Genomic DNA, 25,586 nt, shown 5'->3' with positions numbered 1-25,586 from the left:
GAGAAAAGAGAAAAGAAGTGTAAAGCGAAAAGAGAAAAGAGAAAATAGAAAATAGAAAAGAGAAAACAAGAGAATAGAAGAGAAAAGAGAAAAGAGAAAAAAAGACAAAAGAATAGAAAAGAGAAAACAGAAAAGAAGAGAAATGAAAAAAGAGAAAAGAAGAGAAAAGGAGAAATTAGAAAAGCGAAAAGAAGAGAATAGAACGGAAAAGAGAAAAGAAGAGAAAAGAAAAGAAGAGAAAAGTGGAAAGAGAAATGAGAATATGGAAATCCAAGTGAAAACAAGCAAAACAAGAAAAGAAAAACGAGAAATGTAGAGAAAAGAAGAGAATAGAGATACGAGAAAAGGGAAAAGTTGAGAAAGAAGAGAAAAGAGAAAAGAAGAGAAAAGAGAAATGAGAAGAGAAGAAAATAAGAAAGGAAAAGAAGAGAAATGAAGTAAAAATGGAAATGAGAGAAAACAGAAAAGAAGAGAAATGATGAGAAAAGAAGAAAAAAGAGAAAAGAGAAAAGAAGAGAAAACAAGAGAAAAGAGAAAAGAAGAGAAATGAAGAGAAAACAGAAAATAGAAAAGAGAAAAGAAGAGAATAGAAGAGAAAAGAGAAAACAGAAAAGAAGAGAAAACAAGAGAAAAGAGAAAAGAAGAGAAATGAAGAGAAAACAGAAAATAGAAAAGAGAAAACAAGAGAATAGAAGAGAAAAGAGAAAAGAGAAAAAAGACAAAAGAATAGAAAAGAGAAAACAGAAAAGAAGAGAGAAGAGGAGAAATGAAAAAAGAAAAAAGAAGAGAAATGAAGAGAAAAGAGAAAAGTAGAGGAAAGAAGGGAAAAGAGAAAAGAAGAGGTAAGAAGAGAAAAGAAGAGAAAAGAGAAAGGGGAAAAGAAGAGACAAGAGAAAAGAGAAAAGAAGAGAAGCCAAGAGAAGAGAAAAGAAGAGAAATGAAGAGAAAAGAAGAGTAAAGAGAAAAGAGAAAAGAAGAGAAAAGAGAAAAGAAGAGTAAAGCGAAAAGAGAAAAGAAGAGAAATCAAGAGAAGAGAAAAGAAGAGAAATGAAGAGAAAAGAAGAGAAAAGAGAAAAGAGAAAAGAAGAGAAAAGAAGAGAAATGAAGAGAAAAGAAGAGAAAAGAGAAAAGAAGTGAAAACAAGAGAAAAGAAAAGAAGAGTAAAGAGAAAAGAGAAAAGAAGAGAAAAGAAGAGAAATGAAGAGAAAAGAGAAAATAGAAAAGAGAAAATAGAAAAGAGAAACAAGAGAAAAGAAGAGAAAAGAGAAAAGAAGACAAAAGAATAGAAAAGAGAAAACAGAAAAGAAGAGAAAACAAGAGAAAAGAGAAAAGAAGAGAAATGAAGAGAAAACAGAAAATAGAAAAGAGAAAAGAAGAGAATAGAAGAGAAAAGAGAAAACAGACAAAAGAATAGAAAAGGGAAAACAGAAAAGAAGAGAAAAGAAGAGAAATGAAAAAAGAGAAAAGAAGAGAAAATGAGAACTGAGAAAAGCGAAAAGAAGAGAATAGAACGGAAAAGAGAAAATAAGAGAAAAGAAAAGAAGAGAAAAGTGAAAAGAGAAATGAGAATATGGAAAACAAAGTGAGAAGAAGTGAAACAAGAAAAGAAAAACGAGAAAAGAAGAGAATAGAGATACGAGAAAAGGGAAAGTTGAGAAAAGAAGAGAAAAGAGAAAAGAGAAAAGAAGAGAAAAGAGAAAAGAGAAAAGAAGAGAAGCCAAGAGAAGAGAAAAGAAGAGAAATGAAGAGAAAAGAAGAGAAAAGAGAAAGAAGAGATAAGAAGTGAAAATAATAGAAAAGAGAAAAGAAGAGTAAAGCGAAAAGAGAAAAGAAGAGAAATGAAGAGAAAATAGAAAAGAGAAAACAAGAGAATAGAAGAGAAAAGAGAAAAGAGAAAAAAGACAAAAGAATAGAAAAGAGAAAACAGAAAAGAAGAGAAAAGAAGAAAAATCAAAAAGAGATGGAAGAGAAAAGAGAAAAGAACAAAAATGATGAGAAATGAAAAAAAGATAAAAGAGAAAACAAGAGAAAACAAGAGAAAAGAGAAAAAAGAAAGGGGTAAAGAAGAGAAAACAAGAGAAAAGAGAAAAGAATGGAAATGAAGAGAAAACAGAAAACAGAGAAGAGAAAAGAAGAGAATAGAAGAGAAAAGAGAAAAAAGACAAAAGAATAGAAAAGGGAAAACAGAAAAGAAGAGAAATGAAAAAAGAGAAAAGAAGAGAAAAGGAGAAATTACAAAAGCGAAAAGAAGAGAATAGAACGGAAAAGAGAAAAGAAGAGAAAAGAAAAGAAGAGAAAAGTGAAAAGAGAAATGAGAATATGGAAAACAAAGTGAAAACAAGCGAAACAAGAAAAGAAAAACGAGAAAAGTAGAGAAAAGAAGAGAATAGAGATACGAGAAAAGGGAAAAGTTGAAAAAAGAAGAGAAAAGAAGAGAAAAGAGAAAAGAGAAAAGAAGAGAAACCAAGAGAAGAGAAAAGAAGAGAAATGAAGAGAAAAGAAGAGAAAAGAGAAAAGAGAAAAGAAGAGAAAAGAAGAGAAATGAAGAGAAAAGAAGAGAAAAGAGAAAAGAAGTGAAAACAAGAGAAAAGAAAAGAAGAGTAAAGAGAAAAGAGAAAAGAAGAGAAAAGAAGAGAAATGAAGAGAAAAGAGAAAATAGAAAAGAGAAAATAGAAAAGAGAAACAAGAGAAAAGAAGAGAAAAGAGAAAAGAAGACAAAAGAATAGAAAAGAGAAAACAGAAAAGAAGAGAAAACAAGAGAAAAGAGAAAAGAAGAGAAATGAAGAGAAAACAGAAAATAGAAAAGAGAAAAGAAGAGAATAGAAGAGAAAAGAGAAAACAGACAAAAGAATAGAAAAGGGAAAACAGAAAAGAAGAGAAAAGAAGAGAAATGAAAAAAGAGAAAAGAAGAGAAAATGAGAAATGAGAAAAGCGAAAAGAAGAGAATAGAACGGAAAAGAGAAAATAAGAGAAAAGAAAAGAAGAGAAAAGTGAAAAGAGAAATGAGAATATGGAAAACAAAGTGAGAAGAAGTGAAACAAGAAAAGAAAAACGAGAAAAGAAGAGAATAGAGATACGAGAAAAGGGAAAGTTGAGAAAAGAAGAGAAAAGAGAAAAGAGAAAAGAAGAGAAAAGAGAAAAGAGAAAAGAAGAGAAGCCAAGAGAAGAGAAAAGAAGAGAAATGAAGAGAAAAGAAGAGTAAAGAGAAAAGAAGAGAAATGAAGAGAAAAGAAGAGAAAAGAGAAAAGAAGAGTAAAGCGAAAAGAGAAAAGAAGAGAATAGAAGAGAAAAGAGAAAAAAGACAAAAGAATAGAAAAGGGAAAACAGAAAAGAAGAGAAAAGAAGAGAAATGAAAAAAGAGAAAAGAAGAGAAAAGGAGAAATTAGAAAAGCGAAAAGAAGAGAATAGAACGGAAAAGAGAAAAGAAGAGAAAAGAGAAAGGGGTAAAGAAGAGAAAAGAAGAGATAAGAGAAAAGAGAAAAGAAGAGAAGCCAAGAGAAGAGAAAAGAAGAGAAATGAAGAGAAAAGAAGAGTAAAGAGAAAAGAGAAAAGAAGAGAAAAGAAGAGAAAAGAGAAAGAAGAGATAAGAAGTGAAAATAATAGAAAAGAGAAAAGAAGAGTAAAGCGAAAAGAGAAAAGAAGAGAAATGAAGAGAAAACAGAAAATAGAAAAGAGAAAACAAGAGAATAGAAGAGAAAAGAGAAAAGAGAAAAAAGACAAAAGAATAGAAAAGAGAAAACAGAAAAGAAGAGAGAAGAGGAGAAATGAAAAAAGAAAAAAGAAGAGAAATGAAGAGAAAAGAGAAAAGTAGAGGAAAGAAGGGAAAAGAGAAAAGAAGAGGTAAGAAGAGAAAAGAAGAGAAAAGAGAAAGGGGAAAAGAAGAGACAAGAGAAAAGAGAAAAGAAGAGAAGCCAAGAGAAGAGAAAAGAAGAGAAATGAAGAGAAAAGAAGAGTAAAGAGAAAAGAGAAAAGAAGAGAAATGAAGAGAAAAGAAGAGAAAAGAGAAAAGAAGAGTAAAGCGAAAAGAGAAAAGAAGAGAAATCAAGAGAAGAGAAAAGAAGAGAAATGAAGAGAAAAGAAGAGAAAAGAGAAAAGAGAAAAGAAGAGAAAAGAAGAGAAATGAAGAGAAAAGAAGAGAAAAGAGAAAAGAAGTGAAAACAAGAGAAAAGAAAAGAAGAGTAAAGAGAAAAGAGAAAAGAAGAGAAAAGAAGAGAAATGAAGAGAAAAGAGAAAATAGAAAAGAGAAAATAGAAAAGAGAAACAAGAGAAAAGAAGAGAAAAGAGAAAAGAAGACAAAAGAATAGAAAAGAGAAAACAGAAAAGAAGAGAAAACAAGAGAAAAGAGAAAAGAAGAGAAATGAAGAGAAAACAGAAAATAGAAAAGAGAAAAGAAGAGAATAGAAGAGAAAAGAGAAAACAGACAAAAGAATAGAAAAGGGAAAACAGAAAAGAAGAGAAAAGAAGAGAAATGAAAAAAGAGAAAAGAAGAGAAAATGAGAACTGAGAAAAGCGAAAAGAAGAGAATAGAACGGAAAAGAGAAAATAAGAGAAAAGAAAAGAAGAGAAAAGTGAAAAGAGAAATGAGAATATGGAAAACAAAGTGAGAAGAAGTGAAACAAGAAAAGAAAAACGAGAAAAGAAGAGAATAGAGATACGAGAAAAGGGAAAGTTGAGAAAAGAAGAGAAAAGAGAAAAGAGAAAAGAAGAGAAAAGAGAAAAGAGAAAAGAAGAGAAGCCAAGAGAAGAGAAAAGAAGAGAAATGAAGAGAAAAGAAGAGTAAAGAGAAAAGAAGAAAAAAGAATAGAAAAGAGAAAACAGAAAAGAAGAGATAACAAGAGAAAAGAGAAAAGAAGAGAAATGAAGAGAAAACAGAAAATAGAAAAGAGAAAACAAGAGAATAGAAGAGAAAAGAGAAAAGAGAAAAAAGACAAAAGAATAGAAAAGAGAAAACAGAAAAGAAGAGAGAAGAAGAGAAATGAAAAAAGAAAAAAGAAGAGAAAAGAAGAGAAAATGAGAACTGAGAAAAGCGAAAAGAAGAGAATAGAACGGAAAAGAGAAAATAAGAGAAAAGAAAAGAAGAGAAAAGTGAAAAGAGAAATGAGAATATGGAAAACAAAGTGAGAAGAAGTGAAACAAGAAAAGAAAAACGAGAAAAGAAGAGAATAGAGATACGAGAAAAGGGAAAGTTGAGAAAAGAAGAGAAAAGAGAAAAGAGAAAAGAAGAGAAAAGAGAAAAGAGAAAAGAAGAGAAGCCAAGAGAAGAGAAAAGAAGAGAAATGGAGAGAAAACAGAAAATAGAAAAGAGAAAACAAGAGAATAGAAGAGAAAAGAGAAAAGAGAAAAAAGACAAAAGAAGAGAAAAGAGAAAACAGAAAAGAAGAGAGAAGAAGAGAAATGAAAAAAGAAAAAAGAAGAGAAATGAAGAGAAAAGAGAAAAGAGAAAAGAAGAGAAAAGAAGGGAAAAGAGAAAAGAAGAGGTAAGAAGAGAAAAGAAGAGAAAAGAGAAAGGGGTAAAGAAGAGAAATGAAGAGAAAAGAGAAAAGAAGAGAAATGAAGAGAAAATAGAAAAGAGAAAAGAAGAGAAACCAAGAGAAGAGAAAAGAAGAGACATGAAGAGGAAAGAAGAGAAAAGAGAAAAGAAAAAAGAAGTGAAAACAAGAGAAGAGAAAAGAAGAGTAAAAAGAAAAGAGAAAAGAAGAGAAAAGAAGAGAAAAGAGAAAAGAAGACAAAAGAATAGAAAAGAGAAAACAGAAAAGAAGAGAAATGAAAAAAGAGAAAAGAGAAAAGAGAAAAGAAGAGAAAACAAGAGAAAAGAGAAAAAAAGAGGTAAGAAGAGAAAAGAAGAGAAAAGAGAAAGGGGTAAAGAAGAGAAAAGAAGAGAAAAGAGAAAAGAAGAGATATGAAGAGAAAAGAGAAAAGAGAAAAAAAGAGAAAAGAGAAAGGAGAAAAGAAGAGAAACCAAGAGAAGAGAAAGAAGAGAAATGAAGAGAAAAGAAGAGAAAAGAGAAAAGAGAAAAGTGAAAACAAGAGAAAAGAAAAGAATGTAAAGAGAAAAGAGAAAAGAAGAGAATAGAAGAGAAAAGAGAAAAAAGACAAAAGAATAGAAAAGGGAAAACAGAAAAGAAGAGAAAAGAAGAGAAATGAAAAAAGAGAAAAGAAGAGAAAAGGAGAAATTAGAAAAGCGAAAAGAAGAGAATAGAACGGAAAAGAGAAAAGAAGAGAAAAGAAGAGAAATGAAGAGAAAAGAAGAGAAAAGAGAAAAGAAGTGAAAACAAGAGAAAAGAAAAGAAGAGTAAAGAGAAAAGAGAAAAGAAGAGAAAAGAAGAGAAATGAAGAGAAAAGAGAAAATAGAAAAGAGAAAATAGAAAAGAGAAACAAGAGAAAAGAAGAGAAAAGAGAAAAGAAGACAAAAGAATAGAAAAGAGAAAACAGAAAAGAAGAGAAAACAAGAGAAAAGAGAAAAGAAGAGAAATGAAGAGAAAACAGAAAATAGAAAAGAGAAAAGAAGAGAATAGAAGAGAAAAGAGAAAACAGACAAAAGAATAGAAAAGGGAAAACAGAAAAGAAGAGAAAAGAAGAGAAATGAAAAAAGAGAAAAGAAGAGAAAATGAGAACTGAGAAAAGCGAAAAGAAGAGAATAGAACGGAAAAGAGAAAATAAGAGAAAAGAAAAGAAGAGAAAAGTGAAAAGAGAAATGAGAATATGGAAAACAAAGTGAGAAGAAGTGAAACAAGAAAAGAAAAACGAGAAAAGAAGAGAATAGAGATACGAGAAAAGGGAAAGTTGAGAAAAGAAGAGAAAAGAGAAAAGAGAAAAGAAGAGAAAAGAGAAAAGAGAAAAGAAGAGAAGCCAAGAGAAGAGAAAAGAAGAGAAATGAAGAGAAAAGAAGAGAAAAGAGAAAGAAGAGATAAGAAGTGAAAATAATAGAAAAGAGAAAAGAAGAGTAAAGCGAAAAGAGAAAAGAAGAGAAATGAAGAGAAAATAGAAAAGAGAAAACAAGAGAATAGAAGAGAAAAGAGAAAAGAGAAAAAAGACAAAAGAATAGAAAAGAGAAAACAGAAAAGAAGAGAAAAGAAGAAAAATGAAAAAGAGATGGAAGAGAAAAGAGAAAAGAACAAAAATGATGAGAAATGAAAAAAAGATAAAAGAGAAAACAAGAGAAAACAAGAGAAAAGAGAAAAAAGAAAGGGGTAAAGAAGAGAAAACAAGAGAAAAGAGAAAAGAATGGAAATGAAGAGAAAACAGAAAACAGAGAAGAGAAAAGAAGAGAATAGAAGAGAAAAGAGAAAAAAGACAAAAGAATAGAAAAGGGAAAACAGAAAAGAAGAGAAATGAAAAAAGAGAAAAGAAGAGAAAAGGAGAAATTACAAAAGCGAAAAGAAGAGAATAGAACGGAAAAGAGAAAAGAAGAGAAAAGAAAAGAAGAGAAAAGTGAAAAGAGAAATGAGAATATGGAAAACAAAGTGAAAACAAGCGAAACAAGAAAAGAAAAACGAGAAAAGTAGAGAAAAGAAGAGAATAGAGATACGAGACAAGGGAAAAGTTGAAAAAAGAAGAGAAAAGAAGAGAAAAGAGAAAAGAGAAAAGAAGAGAAACCAAGAGAAGAGAAAAGAAGAGAAATGAAGAGAAAAGAAGAGAAAAGAGAAAAGAGAAAAGAAGAGAAAAGAAGAGAAATGAAGAGAAAAGAAGAGAAAAGAGAAAAGAAGTGAAAACAAGAGAAAAGAAAAGAAGAGTAAAGAGAAAAGAGAAAAGAAGAGAAAAGAAGAGAAATGAAGAGAAAAGAGAAAATAGAAAAGAGAAAATAGAAAAGAGAAACAAGAGAAAAGAAGAGAAAAGAGAAAAGAAGACAAAAGAATAGAAAAGAGAAAACAGAAAAGAAGAGAAAACAAGAGAAAAGAGAAAAGAAGAGAAATGAAGAGAAAACAGAAAATAGAAAAGAGAAAAGAAGAGAATAGAAGAGAAAAGAGAAAACAGACAAAAGAATAGAAAAGGGAAAACAGAAAAGAAGAGAAAAGAAGAGAAATGAAAAAAGAGAAAAGAAGAGAAAATGAGAAATGAGAAAAGCGAAAAGAAGAGAATAGAACGGAAAAGAGAAAATAAGAGAAAAGAAAAGAAGAGAAAAGTGAAAAGAGAAATGAGAATATGGAAAACAAAGTGAGAAGAAGTGAAACAAGAAAAGAAAAACGAGAAAAGAAGAGAATAGAGATACGAGAAAAGGGAAAGTTGAGAAAAGAAGAGAAAAGAGAAAAGAGAAAAGAAGAGAAAAGAGAAAAGAGAAAAGAAGAGAAGCCAAGAGAAGAGAAAAGAAGAGAAATGAAGAGAAAAGAAGAGTAAAGAGAAAAGAAGAGAAATGAAGAGAAAAGAAGAGAAAAGAGAAAAGAAGAGTAAAGCGAAAAGAGAAAAGAAGAGAATAGAAGAGAAAAGAGAAAAAAGACAAAAGAATAGAAAAGGGAAAACAGAAAAGAAGAGAAAAGAAGAGAAATGAAAAAAGAGAAAAGAAGAGAAAAGGAGAAATTAGAAAAGCGAAAAGAAGAGAATAGAACGGAAAAGAGAAAAGAAGAGAAAAGAGAAAGGGGTAAAGAAGAGAAAAGAAGAGATAAGAGAAAAGAGAAAAGAAGAGAAGCCAAGAGAAGAGAAAAGAAGAGAAATGAAGAGAAAAGAAGAGTAAAGAGAAAAGAGAAAAGAAGAGAAAAGAAGAGAAAAGAGAAAGAAGAGATAAGAAGTGAAAATAATAGAAAAGAGAAAAGAAGAGTAAAGCGAAAAGAGAAAAGAAGAGAAATGAAGAGAAAACAGAAAATAGAAAAGAGAAAACAAGAGAATAGAAGAGAAAAGAGAAAAGAGAAAAAAGACAAAAGAATAGAAAAGAGAAAACAGAAAAGAAGAGAGAAGAGGAGAAATGAAAAAAGAAAAAAGAAGAGAAATGAAGAGAAAAGAGAAAAGTAGAGGAAAGAAGGGAAAAGAGAAAAGAAGAGGTAAGAAGAGAAAAGAAGAGAAAAGAGAAAGGGGAAAAGAAGAGACAAGAGAAAAGAGAAAAGAAGAGAAGCCAAGAGAAGAGAAAAGAAGAGAAATGAAGAGAAAAGAAGAGTAAAGAGAAAAGAGAAAAGAAGAGAAATGAAGAGAAAAGAAGAGAAAAGAGAAAAGAAGAGTAAAGCGAAAAGAGAAAAGAAGAGAAATCAAGAGAAGAGAAAAGAAGAGAAATGAAGAGAAAAGAAGAGAAAAGAGAAAAGAGAAAAGAAGAGAAAAGAAGAGAAATGAAGAGAAAAGAAGAGAAAAGAGAAAAGAAGTGAAAACAAGAGAAAAGAAAAGAAGAGTAAAGAGAAAAGAGAAAAGAAGAGAAAAGAAGAGAAATGAAGAGAAAAGAGAAAATAGAAAAGAGAAAATAGAAAAGAGAAACAAGAGAAAAGAAGAGAAAAGAGAAAAGAAGACAAAAGAATAGAAAAGAGAAAACAGAAAAGAAGAGAAAACAAGAGAAAAGAGAAAAGAAGAGAAATGAAGAGAAAACAGAAAATAGAAAAGAGAAAAGAAGAGAATAGAAGAGAAAAGAGAAAACAGACAAAAGAATAGAAAAGGGAAAACAGAAAAGAAGAGAAAAGAAGAGAAATGAAAAAAGAGAAAAGAAGAGAAAATGAGAACTGAGAAAAGCGAAAAGAAGAGAATAGAACGGAAAAGAGAAAATAAGAGAAAAGAAAAGAAGAGAAAAGTGAAAAGAGAAATGAGAATATGGAAAACAAAGTGAGAAGAAGTGAAACAAGAAAAGAAAAACGAGAAAAGAAGAGAATAGAGATACGAGAAAAGGGAAAGTTGAGAAAAGAAGAGAAAAGAGAAAAGAGAAAAGAAGAGAAAAGAGAAAAGAGAAAAGAAGAGAAGCCAAGAGAAGAGAAAAGAAGAGAAATGAAGAGAAAAGAAGAGTAAAGAGAAAAGAAGAAAAAAGAATAGAAAAGAGAAAACAGAAAAGAAGAGATAACAAGAGAAAAGAGAAAAGAAGAGAAATGAAGAGAAAACAGAAAATAGAAAAGAGAAAACAAGAGAATAGAAGAGAAAAGAGAAAAGAGAAAAAAGACAAAAGAATAGAAAAGAGAAAACAGAAAAGAAGAGAGAAGAAGAGAAATGAAAAAAGAAAAAAGAAGAGAAAAGAAGAGAAAATGAGAACTGAGAAAAGCGAAAAGAAGAGAATAGAACGGAAAAGAGAAAATAAGAGAAAAGAAAAGAAGAGAAAAGTGAAAAGAGAAATGAGAATATGGAAAACAAAGTGAGAAGAAGTGAAACAAGAAAAGAAACACGAGAAAAGAAGAGAATAGAGATACGAGAAAAGGGAAAGTTGAGAAAAGAAGAGAAAAGAGAAAAGAGAAAAGAAGAGAAAAGAGAAAAGAGAAAAGAAGAGAAGCCAAGAGAAGAGAAAAGAAGAGAAAAGAAGAGAAAAGAAAAGAAGAGAAAAGTGGAAAGAGAAATGAGAATATGGAAATCAAAGTGAAAACAAGCAAAACAAGAAAAGAAAAACGAGAAATGTAGAGAAAAGAAGAGAATAGAGATACGAGAAAAGGGAAAAGTTGAGAAAGAAGAGAAAAGAGAAAAGAAGAGAAAAGAGAAATGAGAAGAGAAGAAAATAAGAAAGGAAAAGAAGAGAAATGAAGTAAAAATGGAAATGAGAGAAAAGAGAAAAGAAGAGAAATGATGAGAAAAGAAGAAAAAAGAGAAAAGAGAAAAGAAGAGAAAACAAGAGAAAAGAGAAAAGAAGAGAAATGAAGAGAAAACAGAAAATAGAAAAGAGAAAAGAAGAGAATAGAAGAGAAAAGAGAAAACAGAAAAGAAGAGAAAACAAGAGAAAAGAGAAAAGAAGAGAAATGAAGAGAAAACAGAAAATAGAAAAGAGAAAACAAGAGAATAGAAGAGAAAAGAGAAAAGAGAAAAAAGACAAAAGAATAGAAAAGAGAAAACAGAAAAGAAGAGAGAAGAGGAGAAATGAAAAAAGAAAAAAGAAGAGAAATGAAGAGAAAAGAGAAAAGTAGAGGAAAGAAGGGAAAAGAGAAAAGAAGAGGTAAGAAGAGAAAAGAAGAGAAAAGAGAAAGGGGTAAAGAAGGGAAAATAAGAGAAAAGAGAAAAGAGAAAAGAAGAGAAGCCAAGAGAAGAGAAAAGAAGAGAAATGAAGAGAAAAGAAGAGTAAAGAGAAAAGAGAAAAGAAGAGAAATGAAGAGAAAAGAAGAGAAAAGAGAAAAGAAGTGTAAAGCGAAAAGAGAAAAGAAGAGAAATGAAGAGAAAATAGAAAAGAGAAAACAAGAGAATAGAAGAGAAAAGAGAAAAGAGAAAAAAAGACAAAAGAATAGAAAAGAGAAAACAGAAAAGAAGAGAAAAGAAGAAAAATGAAAGAAGAGATGGAAGAGAAAAGAGAAAAGAACAAAAATGATGAGAAATGAAAAAAAGAGAAAAGAGAAAACAAGAGAAAACAAGAGAAAGAGAAAAAAGAAAGGGGTAAAGAAGAGAAAACAAGAGAAAAAAGCAAAGAATAGAAATGAAGAGAAATTAATAGAAAACAGAAAAGAGAAAAGAGAAAAGAAGAGAAAACAAGAGAAATGAGAAAAGAAGAGGTAAGAAGAGAAAATAAGAGAAAAGAGAAAAGACGACAAAACAATAGAAAAGACAAAACAGAAAAGAAGAGAAAACAAGAGAAAAGAGAAAAGAAGGGAAATGAAGGGAAAACAGAAAACAGAGAAGAGAAAAGAAGAGAATAGAAGAGAAAAGTGAAAACAGACAAAAGAATAGAAAAGGGAAAACAGAAAAGAAGAGAAAAGAAGAGAAATGAAAAAAGAGAAAAGAAGAGAAAAGGAGAAATTAGAAAAGCGAAAAGAAGAGAATAGAACGGAAAAGAGAAAAGAAGAGAAAAGAAAAGAAGAGAAAAGTGAAAAGAGAAATGAGAATATGGAAAACAAAGTGAAAACAAGCGAAACAAGAAGAGAAAAACGAGAAAAGTAGAGAAAAGAAGAGAATAGAGATACGAGAAAAGGGAAAAGTTGAAAAAAGAAGAGAAAAGAGAAAAGAAGAGAAAAGAAGAGAAAAGAGAAAAGAAGAGAAATGAAGAGAAAACAGAAAATAGAAAAGAGAAAAGAAGAGAATAGAAGAGAAAAGAGAAAACAGAAAAGAAGAGAAAACAAGAGAAAAGAGAAAAGAAGAGAAATGAAGAGAAAACAGAAAATAGAAAAGAGAAAACAAGAGAATAGAAGAGAAAAGAGAAAAGAGAAAAAAGACAAAAGAATAGAAAAGAGAAAACAGAAAAGAAGAGAGAAGAGGAGAAATGAAAAAAGAAAAAAGAAGAGAAATGAAGAGAAAAGAGAAAAGTAGAGGAAAGAAGGGAAAAGAGAAAAGAAGAGGTAAGAAGAGAAAAGAAGAGAAAAGAGAAAGGGGTAAAGAAGGGAAAAGAAGAGAAAAGAGAAAAGAAGAGAAGCCAAGAGAAGAGAAAAGAAGAGAAATGAAGAGAAAAGAAGAGTAAAGAGAAAAGAGAAAAGAAGAGAAATGAAGAGAAAAGAAGAGAAAAGAGAAAAGAAGTGTAAAGCGAAAAGAGAAAAGAAGAGAAATGAAGAGAAAATAGAAAAGAGAAAACAAGAGAATAGAAGAGAAAAGAGAAAAGAGAAAAAAAGACAAAAGAATAGAAAAGAGAAAAGAGAAAAGAAGAGAAAAGAAGAAAAATGAAAGAAGAGATGGAAGAGAAAAGAGAAAAGAACAAAAATGATGAGAAATGAAAAAAAGAGAAAAGAGAAAACAAGAGAAAGAGAAAAAAGAAAGGGGTAAAGAAGAGAAAACAAGAGAAAAAAGCAAAGAATAGAAATGAAGAGAAATTAATAGAAAACAGAAAAGAGAAAAGAGAAAAGAAGAGAAAACAAGAGAAATGAGAAAAGAAGAGGTAAGAAGAGAAAATAAGAGAAAATAGAAAAGACGACAAAACAATAGAAAAGACAAAACAGAAAAGAAGAGAAAACAAGAGAAAAGAGAAAAGAAGAGAATAGAAGAGAAAAGAGAAAACAGACAAAAGAATAGAAAAGGGAAAACAGAAAAGAAGAGAAATGAAAAAAGAGAAAAGAAGAGAAAACAAGAGAAATGAGAAAAGAAGAGGTAAGAAGAGAAAAGAGAAAGGGGTAAAGAAGAGAGAAGAAGAGAAACGAGAAAAGAAGAGAAATGAAGAGAAAAGAGAAAATAGAAGAGGGAAACAAGAGAAAAGAAGAGAAAAGAGAAAAGAAGACAAAAGAATAGAAAAGAGAAAACAGAAAAGAAGAGAAAACAAGAGAAATGAAAAAAGAGAAAAGAGAAAAGAGAAAAGAAGAGAAAACAAGAGAAAAGAGAAAAAAAAGAGGTAAGAAGAGAAAAGAAGAGAAAAGAGAAAGGGGTAAAAAAGAGAAAAGAAGAGAAAAGAGAAAAGAAGAGAAATGAAGAGAAATGAAGAGAAAAGAGAAAAGAAGAGAAAACAAGAGAAAAGAGAAAAGAAGAGGAAAGAAGAGAAAAGAAGAGAAAAGAGAAAGGGGTAAAGAAGAGAGAAGAAGAGAAACGAGAAAAGAAGAGAAATGAAGAGAAAAGAGAAAATAGAAAAGGGAAACAAGAGAAAAGACGAGAAAAGAGAAAAGAAGACAAAAGAATAGAAAAGAGAAAACAGGAAAGAAGAGAAAACATGAGAAAAGAGAAAACAAGAGAATAGAAGAGAAAAGAGAAAAGAGAAAAAAAGACAAAAGAATAGAAAAGAGAAAACAGAAAGAAGAGAGAAGAAGAGAAATGAAAAAAGAAAAAAGAAGAGAAATGAAGAGAAAAGAGAAAAGAGAAAAGAAGAGAAAAGAAGGGAAAAGAGAAAAGAAGAGGTAAGAAGATAAAAGAAGAGAAAAGAGAAAGGGGTAAAGAAGAGAAAAGAAGAGAAAAGAGAAAAGAAGAGAAATGAAGAGAAAAGAGAAAGGGGTAAAGAAGAGAAACCAAGAGAAGAGAAAAGAAGAGACATGAAGAGGAAAGAAGAGAAAAGAGAAAAAAGAAACAAGAAGTGAAAACAAGAGAAGAGAAAAGAAGACTAAAAAGAAAAGAGAAAAGAAGAGAAAAGAAGAGATAATAGAAAAGAAGACAAAAGAATAGAAAAGAGAAAACAGAAAAGAAGAGAAAAGAAGAGAAATGAAAAAAGAGAAAGAAGAGAAAAGAACAGAAATGATGAGAAAAGAAGAAAAAAGAGAAAATAGAAAAGAAGAGAAAACAAGAGAAAAGAGAAAACAGAAAGGGGTAAAGAAGAGAAAACAAGAGAAAAGAGAAAAGAAGAGAAATGAAGAGAAATGAAGAGAAAAGAGAAAAGAAGAGAAAAGAAGAGAAAAGAGAAAGAAGAGATAAGAAGTGAAAATAATAGAAAAGAGAAAAGAAGAGTAAAGTGAAAAGAGAAAAGAAGAGAAATGAAGAGAAAATAGAAAAGAAAAAACAAGAGAATAGAAGAGAAAAGAGAAAAGAGAAAAAAGACAAAAGAATAGAAAAGAGAAAACAGAAAAGAAGAGTAAAGAAGAAAAATGAAAAAGAGATGAAGAGAAAAGAGAAAAGAACAAAAATGATGAGAAATGAAAAAAGATAAAAGAGAAAACAAGAGAAAACAAGAGAAAAGAGAAAAAAGAAAGGGGTAAAGAAGAGAAAACAAGAGAAATGAGAAAAGAAGGGAAATGAAGAGAAAACAGAAAACAGAGAAGAGAAAAGAAGAGATTAGAAGAGAAAAGAGAAAAAAGACAAAAGAATAGAAAAGGGAAAACAGAAAAGAAGAGAAATGAAAAAAGAGAAAAGAAGAGAAAAGGAGAAATTACAAAAGCGAAAAGAAGAGAATAGAACGGAAAAGAGAAAAGAAGAGAAAAGAAAAGAAGAGAAAAGTGAAAAGAGAAATGAGAATATGGAAAACAAAGTGAAAACAAGCGAAACAAGAAAAGAAAAACGAGAAAAGTAGAGAAAAGAAGAGAATAGAGATACGAGAAAAGGGAAAAGTTGAAAAAAGAAGAGAAAAGAGAAAAGAAGAGAAAAGAGAAAAGAGAAAAGAAGAGAAACCAAGAGAAGAGAAAAGAAGAGAAATGAAGAGAAAAGAAGAGAAAAGAGAAAAGAGAAAAGAAGAGAAAAGAAGAGAAATGAAGAGAAAAGAAGAGAAAAGAGAAAAGAAGTGAAAACAAGAGAAAAGAAAAGAAGAGTAAAGAGAAAAGAGAAAAGAAGAGAAAAGAAGAGAAATGAAGAGAAAAGAGAAAATAGAAAAGAGAAAATAGAAAAGAGAAACAAGAGAAAAGAAGAGAAAAGAGAAAAGAAGACAAAAGAATAGAAAAGAGAAAACAGAAAAGAAGAGAAAACAAGAGAAAAGAGAAAAGAAGAGAAATGAAGAGAAAACAGAAAATAGAAAAGAGAAAAGAAGAGAATAGAAGAGAAAAGAGAAAACAGACAAAAGAATAGAAAAGGGAAAACAGAAAAGAAGAGAAAAGAAGAGAAATGAAAAAAGAGAAAAGAAGAGAAAATGAGAAATGAGAAAAGCGAAAAGAAGAGAATAGAACGGAAAAGAGAAAATAAGAGAAAAGAAAAGAAGAGAAAAGTGAAAAGAGAAATGAGAATATGGAAAACAAAGTGAGAAGAAGTGAAACAAGAAAAGAAAAACGAGAAAAGAAGAGAATAGAGATACGAGAAAAGGGAAAGTTGAGAAAAGAGAAAAGAGAAAAGAAGAGAAAAGCGAAAAGAGAAAAGAAGAGAAGCCAAGAGAAGAGAAAAGAAGAGAAATGAAGAGAAAAGAAGAGTAAAGAGAAAAGAAGAGAAATGAAGAGAAAAGAAGAGAAAAGAGAAAAGAAGAGTAAAGCGAAAAGAGAAAAGAAGAGAAATGAAGAGAAAATAGAAAAGAGAAAACAAGAGAATAGAAGAGAAAAGAGAAAAGAGAAAAAAGACAAAAGAATAGAAAAGAGAAAACAGAAAAGAAGAAAAATGAAAGAAGAGATGGAAGAGAAAAGAGAAAAGAACAAAAATGATGAGAAATGAAAAAAAGAGAAAAGAGAAAACAAGAGAATAGAAGAGAAAAGAGAAAAGAGAAAAAAGACAAAAGAATAGAAAAGAGAAAACAGAAAAGAAGAGAGAAGAAGAGAAATGAAAAAAGAAAAAAGAAGAGAAAAGAAGAGAAAATGAGAACTGAGAAAAGCGAAAAGAAGAGAATAGAACGGAAAAGAGAAAATAAGAGAAAAGAAAAGAAGAGAAAAGTGAAAAGAGAAATGAGAATATGGAAAACAAAGTGAGAAGAAGTGAAACAAGAAAAGAAAAACGAGAAAAGAAGAGAATAGAGATACGAGAAAAGGGAAAGTTGAGAAAAGAAGAGAAAAGAGAAAAGAGAAAAGAAGAGAAAAGAGAAAAGAGAAAAGAAGAGAAGCCAAGAGAAGAGAAAAGAAGAGAAATGAAGAGAAAAGAAGAGTAAAGAGAAAAGAAGAAAAAAGAATAGAAAAGAGAAAACAGAAAAGAAGAGATAACAAGAGAAAAGAGAAAAGAAGAGAAATGAAGAGAAAACAGAAAATAGAAAAGAGAAAACAAGAGAATAGAAGAGAAAAGAGAAAAGAGAAAAAAGACAAAAGAAGAGAAAAGAGAAAACAGAAAAGAAGAGAGAAGAAGAGAAATGAAAAAAGAAAAAAGAAGAGAAATGAAGAGAAAAGAGAAAAGAGAAAAGAAGAGAAAAGAAGGGAAAAGAGAAAAGAAGAGGTAAGAAGAGAAAAGAAGAGAAAAGAGAAAGGGGTAAAGAAGAGAAATGAAGAGAAAAGAGAAAAGAAGAGAAATGAAGAGAAAATAGAAAAGAGAAAAGAAGAGAAACCAAGAGAAGAGAAAAGAAGAGACATGAAGAGGAAAGAAGAGAAAAGAGAAAAGAAAAAAGAAGTGAAAACAAGAGAAGAGAAAAGAAGAGTAAAAAGAAAAGAGAAAAGAAGAGAAAAGAAGAGAAAAGAGAAAAGAAGACAAAAGAATAGAAAAGAGAAAACAGAAAAGAAGAGAAATGAAAAAAGAGAAAAGAGAAAAGAGAAAAGAAGAGAAAACAAGAGAAAAGAGAAAAAAAGAGGTAAGAAGAGAAAAGAAGAGAAAAGAGAAAGGGGTAAAGAAGAGAAAAGAAGAGAAAAGAGAAAAGAAGAGATATGAAGAGAAAAGAGAAAAGAGAAAAAAAGAGAAAAGAGAAAGGAGAAAAGAAGAGAAACCAAGAGAAGAGAAAGAAGAGAAATGAAGAGAAAAGAAGAGAAAAGAGAAAAGAGAAAAGTGAAAACAAGAGAAAAGAAAAGAAGAGTAAAGAGAAAAGAGAAAAGAAGAGAATAGAAGAGAAAAGAGAAAAAAGACAAAAGAATAGAAAAGGGAAAACAGAAAAGAAGAGAAAAGAAGAGAAATGAAAAAAGAGAAAAGAAGAGAAAAGGAGAAATTAGAAAAGCGAAAAGAAGAGAATAGAACGGAAAAGAGAAAAGAAGAGAAAAGAAGAGAAATGAAGAGAAAAGAAGAGAAAAGAGAAAAGAAGTGAAAACAAGAGAAAAGAAAAGAAGAGTAAAGAGAAAAGAGAAAAGAAGAGAAAAGAAGAGAAATGAAGAGAAAAGAGAAAATAGAAAAGAGAAAATAGAAAAGAGAAACAAGAGAAAAGAAGAGAAAAGAGAAAAGAAGACAAAAGAATAGAAAAGAGAAAACAGAAAAGAAGAGAAAACAAGAGAAAAGAGAAAAGAAGAGAAATGAAGAGAAAACAGAAAATAGAAAAGAGAAAAGAAGAGAATAGAAGAGAAAAGAGAAAACAGACAAAAGAATAGAAAAGGGAAAACAGAAAAGAAGAGAAAAGAAGAGAAATGAAAAAAGAGAAAAGAAGAGAAAATGAGAACTGAGAAAAGCGAAAAGAAGAGAATAGAACGGAAAAGAGAAAATAAGAGAAAAGAAAAGAAGAGAAAAGTGAAAAGAGAAATGAGAATATGGAAAACAAAGTGAGAAGAAGTGAAACAAGAAAAGAAAAACGAGAAAAGAAGAGAATAGAGATACGAGAAAAGGGAAAGTTGAGAAAAGAAGAGAAAAGAGAAAAGAGAAAAGAAGAGAAAAGAGAAAAGAGAAAAGAAGAGAAGCCAAGAGAAGAGAAAAGAAGAGAAATGAAGAGAAAAGAAGAGAAAAGAGAAAGAAGAGATAAGAAGTGAAAATAATAGAAAAGAGAAAAGAAGAGTAAAGCGAAAAGAGAAAAGAAGAGAAATGAAGAGAAAATAGAAAAGAGAAAACAAGAGAATAGAAGAGAAAAGAGAAAAGAGAAAAAAGACAAAAGAATAGAAAAGAGAAAACAGAAAAGAAGAGAAAAGAAGAAAAATGAAAAAGAGATGGAAGAGAAAAGAGAAAAGAACAAAAATGATGAGAAATGAAAAAAAGATAAAAGAGAAAACAAGAGAAAACAAGAGAAAAGAGAAAAAAGAAAGGGGTAAAGAAGAGAAAACAAGAGAAAAGAGAAAAGAATGGAAATGAAGAGAAAACAGAAAACAGAGAAGAGAAAAGAAGAGAATAGAAGAGAAAAGAGAAAAAAGACAAAAGAATAGAAAAGGGAAAACAGAAAAGAAGAGAAATGAAAAAAGAGAAAAGAAGAGAAAAGGAGAAATTACAAAAGCGAAAAGAAGAGAATAGAACGGAAAAGAGAAAAGAAGAGAAAAGAAAAGAAGAGAAAAGTGAAAAGAGAAATGAGAATATGGAAAACAAAGTGAAAACAAGCGAAACAAGAAAAGAAAAACGAGAAAAGTAGAGAAAAGAAGAGAATAGAGATACGAGAAAAGGGAAAAGTTGAAAAAAGAAGAGAAAAGAGAAAAGAGAAAAGAAGAGAAACCAAGAGAAGAGAAAAGAAGAGAAATGAAGAGAAAAGAAGAGAAAAGAGAAAAGAGAAAAGAAGAGAAAAGAAGAGAAATGAAGAGAAAAGAAGAGAAAAGAGAAAAGAAGTGAAAACAAGAGAAAAGAAAAGAAGAGTAAAGAGAAAAGAGAAAAGAAGAGAAAAGAAGAGAAATGAAGAGAAAAGAGAAAATAGAAAAGAGAAAATAGAAAAGAGAAACAAGAGAAAAGAAGAGAAAAGAGAAAAGAAGACAAAAGAATAGAAAAGAGAAAACAGAAAAGAAGAGAAAACAAGAGAAAAGAGAAAAGAAGAGAAATGAAGAGAAAACAGAAAATAGAAAAGAGAAAAGAAGAGAATAGAAGAGAAAAGAGAAAACAGACAAAAGAATAGAAAAGGGAAAACAGAAAAGAAGAGAAAAGAAGAGAAATGAAAAAAGAGAAAAGAAGAGAAAATGAGAAATGAGAAAAGCGAAAAGAAGAGAATAGAACGGAAAAGAGAAAATAAGAGAAAAGAAAAGAAGAGAAAAGTGAAAAGAGAAATGAGAATATGGAAAACAAAGTGAGAAGAAGTGAAACAAGAAAAGAAAAACGAGAAAAGAAGAGAATAGAGATACGAGAAAAGGGAAAGTTGAGAAAAGAAGAGAAAAGAGAAAAGAGAAAAGAAGAGAAAAGAGAAAAGAGAAAAGAAGAGAAGCCAAGAGAAGAGAAAAGAAGAGAAATGAAGAGAAAAGAAGAGTAAAGAGAAAAGAAGAGAAATGAAGAGAAAAGAAGAGAAAAGAGAAAAGAAGAGTAAAGCGAAAAGAGAAAAGAAGAGAATAGAAGAGAAAAGAGAAAAAAGACAAAAGAATAGAAAAGGGAAAACAGAAAAGAAGAGAAAAGAAGAGAAATGAAAAAAGAGAAAAGAAGAGAAAAGGAGAAATTAGAAAAGCGAAAAGAAGAGAATAGAACGGAAAAGAGAAAAGAAGAGAAAAGAGAAAGGGGTAAAGAAGAGAAAAGAAGAGATAAGAGAAAAGAGAAAAGAAGAGAAGCCAAGAGAAGAGAAAAGAAGAGAAATGAAGAGAAAAGAAGAGTAAAGAGAAAAGAGAAAAGAAGAGAAAAGAAGAGAAAAGAGAAAGAAGAGATAAGAAGTGAAAATAATAGAAAAGAGAAAAGAAGAGTAAAGCGAAAAGAGAAAAGAAGAGAAATGAAGAGAAAACAGAAAATAGAAAAGAGAAAACAAGAGAATAGAAGAGAAAAGAGAAAAGAGAAAAAAGACAAAAGAATAGAAAAGAGAAAACAGAAAAGAAGAGAGAAGAGGAGAAATGAAAAAAGAAAAAAGAAGAGAAATGAAGAGAAAAGAGAAAAGTAGAGGAAAGAAGGGAAAAGAGAAAAGAAGAGGTAAGAAGAGAAAAGAAGAGAAAAGAGAAAGGGGAAAAGAAGAGACAAGAGAAAAGAGAAAAGAAGAGAAGCCAAGAGAAGAGAAAAGAAGAGAAATGAAGAGAAAAGAAGAGTAAAGAGAAAAGAGAAAAGAAGAGAAATGAAGAGAAAAGAAGAGAAAAGAGAAAAGAAGAGTAAAGCGAAAAGAGAAAAGAAGAGAAATCAAGAGAAGAGAAAAGAAGAGAAATGAAGAGAAAAGAAGAGAAAAGAGAAAAGAGAAAAGAAGAGAAAAGAAGAGAAATGAAGAGAAAAGAAGAGAAAAGAGAAAAGAAGTGAAAACAAGAGAAAAGAAAAGAAGAGTAAAGAGAAAAGAGAAAAGAAGAGAAAAGAAGAGAAATGAAGAGAAAAGAGAAAATAGAAAAGAGAAAATAGAAAAGAGAAACAAGAGAAAAGAAGAGAAAAGAGAAAAGAAGACAAAAGAATAGAAAAGAGAAAACAGAAAAGAAGAGAAAACAAGAGAAAAGAGAAAAGAAGAGAAATGAAGAGAAAACAGAAAATAGAAAAGAGAAAAGAAGAGAATAGAAGAGAAAAGAGAAAACAGACAAAAGAATAGAAAAGGGAAAACAGAAAAGAAGAGAAAAGAAGAGAAATGATAAAAGAGAAAAGAAGAGAAAATGAGAACTGAGAAAAGCGAAAAGAAGAGAATAGAACGGAAAAGAGAAAATAAGAGAAAAGAAAAGAAGAGAAAAGTGAAAAGAGAAATGAGAATATGGAAAACAAAGTGAGAAGAAGTGAAACAAGAAAAGAAAAACGAGAAAAGAAGAGAATAGAGATACGAGAAAAGGGAAAGTTGAGAAAAGAAGAGAAAAGAGAAAAGAGAAAAGAAGAGAAAAGAGAAAAGAGAAAAGAAGAGAAGCCAAGAGAAGAGAAAAGAAGAGAAATGAAGAGAAAAGAAGAGTAAAGAGAAAAGAAGAAAAAAGAATAGAAAAGAGAAAACAGAAAAGAAGAGATAACAAGAGAAAAGAGAAAAGAAGAGAAATGAAGAGAAAACAGAAAATAGAAAAGAGAAAACAAGAGAATAGAAGAGAAAAGAGAAAAGAGAAAAAAGACAAAAGAAGAGAAAAGAGAAAACAGAAAAGAAGAGAGAAGAAGAGAAATGAAAAAAGAAAAAAGAAGAGAAATGAAGAGAAAAGAGAAAAGAGAAAAGAAGAGAAAACAAGAGAAAAGAGAAAAAAAGAGGTAAGAAGAGAAAAGAAGAGAAAAGAGAAAGGGGTAAAGAAGAGAAAAGAAGAGAAAAGAGAAAAGAAGAGATATGAAGAGAAAAGAGAAAAGAGAAAAAAAGAGAAAAGAGAAAGGAGAAAAGAAGAGAAACCAAGAGAAGAGAAAGAAGAGAAATGAAGAGAAAAGAAGAGAAAAGAGAAAAGAGAAAAGTGAAAACAAGAGAAAAGAAAAGAAGCGTAAAGAGAAAAGAGAAAAGAAGAGAATTGAAGAGAAAAGAGAAAAAAGACAAAAGAATAGAAAAGGGAAAACAGAAAAGAAGAGAAAAGAAGAGAAATGAAAAAAGAGAAAAGAAGAGAAAAGGAGAAATTAGAAAAGCGAAAAGAAGAGAATAGAACGGAAAAGAGAAAAGAAGAGAAAAGAAAGGAAGAGAAAAGTGGAAAGAGAAATGAGAATATGGAAAACAAAGTGAAAACAAGCAAAACAAGAAAAGAAAAACGAGAAATGTAGAGAAAAGAAGAGAATAGAGACACGAGAAAAGGGAAAAGTTGAGAAAGAAGAGAAAAGAGAAAAGAAGAGAAAAGAAGAGAAAAGAGAAATGAGAAGAGAAGAAAATAAGAAAGGAAAAGAAGAGAAATGAAGTAAAAATGGAAATGAGAGAAAAGAGAAAAGAAGAGAAATGATGAGAAAAGAAGAAAAAAGAGAAAAGAGAAAACAAGAGAAAACAAGAGAAAAGAGAAAAAAGAAAGGGGTAAAGAAGAGAAAACAAGAGAAAAGAGAAAAGAAGAGAAATTAAGGGAAATTAAGAGAAAAGAGAAAAGAAGAGAAAAAAAGAGAAAAGAGAAAAGAAGAGATAATAAGGGAAAAGAAGAGAAAAGAGAAAGTGGTAAAGAAGAGAAAAGAAGAGAAAAGAAAAAAGGAGAGAAATGAAGAGAAAAGAGAAAAGAGAAAAGAAGAGAAAAGAGAAAAGAGAAATGAAGAGAAACCAAGAGAAGAGAAAAGAAGAGAAATGAAGAGAAAAGAAGAGAAAAGAGAAAAGAAAAAGGGAGAGAAAACAAGAGAAAAGAGAAAAGAATAGAAAAGAGAAAGGGGTAAAGGAGAGAGAAGAAGAGAAACGAGAAAAGTTTAGGAATGAAGGGAAAAGAGAAAATAGAAAAGGGAAACAAGAGAAAAGAAGATAAAAGAGAAAAGAAGAAAAAAGAATAGAAAAGAGAAAACAGAAAAGAAGAGAAAACAAGAGAAAAGAGAAAAGAAGAGAAATGAAGAGAAAACAGAAAATAGAAAAGAGAAAACAAGAGAATAGAAGAGAAAAGAGAAAAGCGAAAAAAGACAAAAGAATAGAAAAGAGAAAACAGAAAAGAAGAGAGAAGAAGAGAAATGAAAAAAGAAAAAAGAAGAGAAATGAAGAGAAAAGAGAAAAGAGAAAAGAAGAGAAAAGAAGGGAAAAGAGAAAAGAAGAGGTAAGAAGAGAAAAGAAGAGAAAAGAGAAAGGGGTAAAGAAGAGAAAAGAAGAGAAAAGAGAAAAGAAGAGAAATGAAGAGAAAAGAGAAAAGAGAAAAGAAGAGAAACCAAGAGAAGAGAAAAGAAGAGACATGAAGAGGAAAGAAGAGAAAAGAGAAAAGAAAAAAGAAGTGAAAACAAGAGAAGAGAAAAGAAGAGTAAAAAGAAAAGAGAAAAGAAGAGAAAAGAAGACAAAAGAGAAAAGAGAAAGAAGAGAAAAGAACAGAAATGATGAGAAAAGAAGAAAAAAGAGAAAATAGAAAAGAAGAGAAAACAAGAGAAAAGAGAAAAGAAGAGAAATGAAGAGAAAAGAGAAAGAAGAGATAAGAAGTGAAAATAATAGAAAAGAGAAAAGAAGAGTAAAGCGAAAAGAGAAAAGAAGAGAAATGAAGAGAAAATAGAAAAGAAAAAACAAGAGAATAGAAGAGAAACGAGAAAAGAGAAAAAAGACAAAAGACTAGAAAAGAGAAAACAGAAAAGAAGAGAAATGAAGAAAAATGAAAAAGAGATGGAAGAGAAAAGAGAAAAGAACAAAAATGATGAGAAATGAAAAAAGATAAAAGAGAAAACAAGAGAAAACAAGAGACAAGAGAAAAAAGAAAGGGGTAAAGAAGAGAAAACAAGAGAAAAAAGCAAAGAATAGAAATGAAGAGAAATTAATAGAAAACAGAAAAGAGAAAAGAGAAAAGAAGAGAAAACAAGAGAAATGAGAAAAGAAGAGGTAAGAAGAGAAAATAAGAGAAAAGAGAAAAGACGACAAAACAATAGAAAAGACAAAACAGAAAAGAAGAGAAAACAAGAGAAAAGAGAAAAGAAGGGAAATGAAGAGAAAACAGAAAACAGAGAAGAGAAAAGAAGAGAATAGAAGAGAAAAGAGAAAACAGACAAAAGAATAGAAAAGGGAAAACAGAAAAGAAGAGAAATGAAAAAAGAGAAAAGAAGAGAAAAGGAGAAATTACAAAACGAAAAGAAGAGAATAGAACGGAAAAGAGAAAAGAAGAGAAAAGAAAAGAAGAGAAAAGTGAAAGGAGAAATGAGAATATGGAAAATAAAGTGAAAACAAGCGAAACAAGAAAAGAAAAATGAGAAAAGTAGAGAAAAGAAGAGAATAGAGATACGAGAAAAGGGAAAAGTTGAAAAAAGAAGAGAAAAGAGAAAAGAAGAGAAAAGAAGAGAAAAGAGAAAAGAGAAAAGAAGAGAAAGGAGAAAAGAAGAGAAATGAAGAGAAAAGAGAAACAAGAGAAAAGAAGAGAAAACAAGAGAAATGAGAAAAGAAGAGGTAAGAAGAGAAAATAAGAGAAAAGAGAAAAGACGACAAAACAATAGAAAAGACAAAACAGAAAAGAAGAGAAAACAAGAGAAAAGAGAAAAGAAGGGAAATGAAGAGAAAACAGAAAACAGAGAAGAGAAAAGAAGAGAATAGAAGAGAAAAGAGAAAAAAGACAAAAGAATAGAAAAGGGAAAACAGAAAAGAAGAGAAATGAAAAAAGAGAAAAGAAGAGAAAAGGAGAAATTACAAAAGCGAAAAGAAGAGAATAGAACGGAAAAGAGAAAAGAAGAGAAAAGAAAAGAAGAGAAAAGTGAAAGGAGAAATGAGAATATGGAAAATAAAGTGAAAACAAGCGAAACAAGAAAAGAAAAATGAGAAAAGTAGAGAAAAGAAGAGAATAGAGATACGAGAAAAGGGAAAAGTTGAAAAAAGAAGAGAAAAGAGAAAAGAAGAGAAAAGAAGAGAAAAGAGAAAAGAGAAAAGAAGAGAAAGGAGAAAAGAAGAGAAAAGAAGAGAAATGAAGAGAAAAGAGAAACAAGAGAAAAGAAGAGAAAACAAGAGAAATGAGAAAAGAAGAGGTAAGAAGAGAAAATAAGAGAAAAGAGAAAAGACGACAAAACAATAGAAAAGACAAAACAGAAAAGAAGAGAAAACAAGAGAAAAGAGAAAAGAAGGGAAATGAAGAGAAAACAGAAAACAGAGAAGAGCAAAGAAGAGAATAGAAGAGAAAAGTGAAAACAGACAAAAGAATAGAAAAGGGAAAACAGAAAAGAAGAGAAAAGAAGAGAAATGAAAAAAGAGAAAAGAAGAGAAAAGGAGAAATTAGAAAAGCGAAAAGAAGAGAATAGAACGGAAAAGAGAAAAGAAGAGAAAAGTGAAAAGAGAAATGAGAATATGGAAAACAAAGTGAAAACAAGCGAAACAAGAAGAGAAAAACGAGAAAAGTAGAGAAAAGAAGAGAATAGAGATACGAGAAAAGGGAAAAGTTGAAAAAAGAAGAGAAAAGAGAAAAGAAGAGAAAAGAAGAGAAAAGAGAAAAGAGAAAAGAAGAGAAAAGAGAAAGGAGAAAAGAAGAGAAAAGAAGAGAAATGAAGAGAAAAGAGAAACAAGAGAAAAGAAGAGAAAAGAGAAAACAGAAAAGAAGAGAAAAGAACAGAAATGAAAAAAGAGAAAAGAAGAGAAAACAAGAGAAATGAGAAAACAAGAGGTAAGAAGTGAAAAGAGAAAGGGGTAAAGAAGAGAGAAGAAGAGAAACGAGAAAAGAAGAGAAATGAAGAGAAAAGAGAAAATAGAAGAGGGAAACAAGAGAAAAGAAGAGAAAAGAGAAAAGAAGACAAAAGAATAGAAAAGAGAAAACAGAAAAGAAGAGAAAACAAGAGAAATGAAAAAGAGAAAAGAGAAAAGAGAAAAGAAGAGAAAACAAGAGAAAAGAGAA

The sequence above is a fragment of the Chiloscyllium punctatum genome, chromosome 2 (genome assembly GCF_047496795.1).
Source record: "Chiloscyllium punctatum isolate Juve2018m chromosome 2, sChiPun1.3, whole genome shotgun sequence".
NCBI classification, from domain to species: domain Eukaryota; kingdom Metazoa; phylum Chordata; class Chondrichthyes; order Orectolobiformes; family Hemiscylliidae; genus Chiloscyllium; species Chiloscyllium punctatum.
Note: the sequence above shows the minus strand (reverse complement) of the source record.